This window comes from Eurosta solidaginis, chromosome 2 (genome assembly GCF_040869045.1).
Source record: "Eurosta solidaginis isolate ZX-2024a chromosome 2, ASM4086904v1, whole genome shotgun sequence".
NCBI lineage: Eukaryota > Metazoa > Arthropoda > Insecta > Diptera > Tephritidae > Eurosta > Eurosta solidaginis.
In genome coordinates this window covers 75,176,118-75,182,117 of record NC_090320.1, presented here as the reverse complement: position 1 = coordinate 75,182,117, position 6,000 = coordinate 75,176,118, and positions in this window count along the sequence as shown.

Genomic DNA, 6,000 nt, shown 5'->3' with positions numbered 1-6,000 from the left:
ATTTTAGGTAATCTTTGGAACTTTTCGAAGGCACGTTCGAAAACGGGCTTCATACTAATAAAATATAAAAGATTTCTTTTGTGAATCCTCTAACTTTTCTAAAATATTAGAGTTAGTTTATAAAGATTTCGGTATTAAAGAATCTTTCTTTCACTAACTAAAATAAAAGAAAGAACTGATGAAATTTCGAAATCATTACTGTTGAAAATCGTTGACTCTTCATATCTTCAACAGACGTATGTGAGAATGTGAGAATCGAAAGGGTCCTTGTAACTTGAGCAGAACGAGTTGCTTCCAAACGGCTTAATATTCCCCAAGTCTTATGCTTTCCAATACTCTACAGGCTGTTTTTCTTTGCAGCGCGATTACGAAAGAATATCGCTATTATTACAAGTTTTCTCCCTCCATTGCTTATAAAACAGCTCATACGAACCACAGCATCAGCTAAATATATAATCATAGTTTATAGTAGCTTTACTTGAGCTTGTAAGTAAAAACTTTTTAACACAATGTTAACCAAACTCTGATTTGACGAGGTCTTAACAATCAATTGCTAACTTACGTAAATGATAATAAGAAATATATGACAGTCTTGTTTATTTAGCACAAATTTGAATTTAAAAATAAAAAAAATATAAAAAAACGTGCCTCTGTAAATATATTGCGTATTTATTCTTAAGTTGCTATATTATTTATGTATCTATACTATTTTGAAACATTATTAAAACCCGAGCAGCACTACATACCAGATTTATACAAGTTAGAAAAAAAAGAACATGAAATAAAATAAATCAGAATAAAATAAACTTTAATAAAACGATAAAGATTATAAATAATAATAACAACAATAAAAGAAAAGCAGTCACAGTAAGCTTAGCCTAAATAGTCAAGAAAGCATAAACTACAATAAGATAAAATAACATCACATAAAATAAAATAAAACACAATAAAGGTAGAATAGGTAGGAAGTTGAGGAAACTTTTAAAGAGGGAGTACAGGTACGCGTCGGGATGGTACCCCTACTAATCTAGCGTAAGAAAGAAATAGGAAAACTTAGAGTAGCAATTTTCTTAGGAGCCTTTGGGTTGTACTCGCCGTAGAAAAGGATATCCAATTAAGTCAGATACTCTCACATCTTAAAATACACCTACCCTGGAGTTTTCTTTTGCTTAGGGTTTCCCTTATAATAATTTTTCATAAGCCTTAGTATAGCTTTAGTTATGTAGCCTGTAATTCCATGTACATATATACGGAATAAGTTTTTACTGAAGTGTTTTGATAATGAATTGTAAATAAATTAATATTTAAAATGGGAATGCTGGCGTCGCCATTTATTTAGAAGGCACGTATGGTTACCAGGTAAGGGGCCACCGGAATTTTAGGTGCGATGGTGGCCATGGTTTTTGAGGGTGGGATAATGCACCGGGCGTCGCAACACCCCCCGCGGCGCCCCTATGTATATTCGGCCTTTTTGTTTTCCTTTAATTTTTCAGCGTTTTTTTTTATTTTGATTTTCAGCGATTAGTAACCGGTCATGTCCGGTTCGGTATTTTTTTTGCGGTTATTTCTTTTGAATTTTAAATTTTTGAATGTCTAACGGTCTGTCCGTGGCATCCGGTCCGACCGGATGTCGTTTTAGTTTGAATTTATGAGCGTTTTGAGTCGGTCTCTGCGCTTCTGTCGGTTTTTTTTTTGAATTTGACAGCTGAGTTTTTTGATAGGCATAATAGGAACTTTTTTCTGTTTATGGCGCAGGAACAGTAAGGTTGGCAAGGACCCGCCCCAGCCGACAATGACTAGCCACTGTGCACCAACACATCATGCCGACCGCCTACCTTACTGCCTACTTCCTACTGTTTGTGCCGCTCATTTTCAACCAAAACGATAGGTGAATACCTGTTGTTTTTTTTGACACTTTCCCTGCAAAAATTGTTGGATTACGTGTTCCATTTTCTTCATGTTGGAGTACTCTAACAATACTCCTTTGCAAAGCGTTTGCGGACCACCATCAGCCGACCATTGCTCGTTTTTTAACGACCGTGATCACGACACGATCGAACAGAGTTGCCAAAAGTAAAATATTGCATACAAATAACTGATAATACAATTTTACTATGGCAACTCTGATAAAATGCAACCGCGCACTGGTTTTATGTATACATACTATAGTATAGAGAAATATTAGTTTCTTTATTCACGCAAATGCTAAATAACATAAGAATCTTCCTAGTAAAAAATATAAAAGTTGTATTGCCCCTCTTCATTTACTTTCATTTTAAATTAAATTCACTCCGATAATTCTTTCCGACACAATTCCTCTTTAGTACTTTGGCATATGATCCTTTGTGGGTGCTCCATGGAGCACTACAGTGAAAGTACTTTGGAAAGTACTCTCACGTATGTACCCTATGGAATACTCACAAACAACACAAGAGTGGGATCACCTACTCCTCCCCTAGGACATCGCAATGTTAAAGTGTAATTAATGGTGACTTATAACCATAAAACCATAACCAGATAAAACAGCTGATCGAACCTACCTTATGGAAATCTATGTAACCGGTTAATGGTGCCATACCATAATGCTAACGCCTTAACCATACCATAGCCAACCAATTGGTTTTTGGTTTTTCGCCATATCCATAACCTAAAAATATATGAGTTGGTGAATTAAATAACTTTGTGTAGATTTTATTCATTGTTTCTTATACGTTTTGACTAAGAGACTTATTTTTTGTGGAACATGTTTCTAATTTTTTGCGTTTTCTTCATTTTTATGAAATTTTCACGATTTTTAGGTTAAGGCACCATTAATCGATCACAATGGAGATGGTTATGGATATGGGTATGGTTACAGCTATGGCGTTAGGGTTAAGGAAGTTTAATTTGGCTTTTAATTGGAGCACATTTTTTGTATGAATACAGATTAGTTTTGGAACACTCCTATACTCCCAAAGGAGTATTCCTTACATTATTTATGGAGTACTCGCGTTTTTTGAAGGGGTGTTCCATTTTTTTCATGTTGGAGTACTCTAACAATACTCCTTTGCAATGCATTTGCAGACTACCATCAGCCGATTATTGCTTGTCGTCAAGTTAGTCCTTATTAAGAAAAAACACTGTATTCAAAATGCCTTCGTGGCTAACAATATTTATTAATAATAATAGTTGAAATAAAGTGAGACTGTTATTTGTATAGATTTATAAATTTATGACATTTAAATGCATTAGCGCATTACCACGTTACCGAATTGGTGCTTTCTCTGAGTTCAACTGACTGTTTTCATTCAAATGGCTCAGTCGCATTCAGAGTTGTATTTGACAGGGTTGATATGTCTACGTATGTACGAAAAGTATTGCATGGTCTGGCAATCCAACGGCTGAGTCACATTCTAATCGACATTCCACCCCCTGGTGAATTCTCTGTGGGATTCACAAACTCTAAGGCGGCTAGCTTTGATGATGGACGTTTTATGATACCGTGACTAGTTTGTACGTTGGCGCTTCTGACTTGCCCGTCCTTAGCTGTGATGACGTCTAGTACGCGACCTGTTCGCCACTGACTTCGAGGCAAGCTCGGATCGCAGATGATAACAAGTTGTCCTGGCTTCAACGGTGAGGTTTCCTCTTGCCATTTTTGACGCGTTAACAACTGTGGCAAATATTCATTAATCCACCGCTTCCAGAAGCGGTCCTTCAAATTCTGTGAGATCTTCCATTGCTTTCTTAAGCAGATCTTCGTTTCGGATTCACACGGCGTCTGGGTTGAATTTACACATCCCAACAAAAAATGATTGGGAGTCAATGGCTCCTCGCTGTTTGGTGATAATGGAATGTCGGCCAAAGGACGGCTGTTGATTATGTCCTCCGCCTCTATTAATACGCTGCGGAAGGTTTCTAGACGTGGAGCTTCTTCTTTAAGTACTCGCTGCAATATTCTTTTAACACACTGAACAAGGCGTTCCCAACAGCCACCAGCTGAGGGATTAGCTGGACAGTTGAAGTTCCATTCTATGCCTACTTTGGACACCTCCTTTTGGATTTGGTCAAAATCAAAAAGCTGGCGGTCATTCTTCAGCTCACGTTGAGCTCCGATGAAGTTAGTGCCATTGTCGCTTCTGAGGCGAACTGGTACACCACGACGATTAACAAAATTTCTTAAACAAAGTATAAATGCATCTGTAGATAAGTCCACAGCAACCTCTAAATGCACCGCTCTGGTCGTCAGGCACGTAAACAATGCTACCCATCTCTTTTCCTGACGGCGACCAATAGCGACTAGAAATGGACCACAATAATCCACACCCGTGTAAGAGAAGGGTCGCACATATGGCGTCAGACGGTCAGGTGGCAACTGACCCATCAATGGCACGGCTGGCTTGGCATTGGCACGGATACAGAGTGGACACCTCTTCTTTACTGCAGCTAATAAGGAGTGAGCCCTGGGTATCCAGAATCGCTGCCGCATTTCATTTATCGTAAGTCTACTATTCTGGTGGTGGTTCTTCCGGTGAAAGTGATCCATTACCAGTATGGCGAAGTGATGATTACGTGGAATAATTTTTGGACGACGTGCTGAGTCGGGTAGGCAATATGCGGCATCGATGCGCCCATTGATACGTAAAACCGCATTCGTGTCTAGCATTGGTGTCAACTTAAACAATGAACTGGACTTCGGTAGACACTTCTTAGCTTGAAGTAAGTCGATCTCGGGTTTATAGAATTCGTACTGAACTTGTCGACATAAAGCAATTTCGGCGTTCCTCAATTCATCAGACGACATCTCACCTGAAAGTCGTAGCCTAGACCTGATGTTGGTTATAAAACGTAATATCCATGCAACTACTCGTAGGGATTTCCCAAGTGTGGAATATTTGCGAACATCTACTAGAGAAATAACATTAATGACATGCAATGACATTTTCTTACGCTCTTCCTCTTCAAGTAGATCATAGTGCAAGTGTGTAGGTTCGACTGGCCAAAATTCCTCATTTTCATACAGGAAAGCGGGGCCTGTTATCCACCTTGAACTAGACGAAATTTGCGTTTTCATTTTTGTGGCTTCATCTGCTATGTTGATTACTGTCGGAAGCCATCGCCATTGATTAGCATCTGTGCTTGACAAAATTTCTGAGATTCGACTGGCTACGAATTGTTTAAAATCTCTTTTTATTGATCGGATCCAAAGCAACACGGTTTTGGAGTCACTCCAGAACGTGACACTATGTATACCTCGGTCTAAACATTTTTCCACTAACGTCCTGAGTCGGCTGCCCAGGACTGCAGCTTGTAGTTCCAAACGTGGTACTGTTGTCTCTCTTTTCGGTGCGCATCTTGATTTGGCGGCCCAAATTTTTACTTGTATATCGTTAACATGTTTAAGTCGCAGATAGACCACTGCAGCGTAAGCGGCTTCACTGGCATCTACGAATATGTGTAGTTGCAATTCCTCACCGGTGGAGTATGCGGGCGAATAGCATCTTCGAACTGAAAAATACTTGATCTCTTGGAACGATTTCCACCATGCAACCCATTGTATGTTGAGACTGGATGACAGTTGTTCATCCCAGTCTATTTGTTGTTTCCATGTATCTTGCAAAATTAGCTTGACCCCGACGGTAATGTTGGCCAGAAAACCGAACGGATCATAAATGGCCATAGCTAATCCCAACAATTCACGTTTCGTTGGCGGCCTACTACAATCGATAACCTCGCGCGGTATTTTGTGGAATCTGAAATGAAACTCCAAAACATCATCTCTGGAATTCCAATACATACCTAAGACTTTATCGGTTGTGGGCTGACGCTCCATGGCCACTACATCGGAAGTTGTGATGGCTCCCTGGTTTAGTTCACACTGAAGCTTCTTGCAATTGGAGATGAAGTTACGCAAATGGAATCCAGCGGCCGCATTTATTAAGACAGCTTCCTTGACTACCTCTTCGGCTTCTTGTGTATGATCAAAGCTGGCGACGAGATCATCCACATACGTATTTTCTA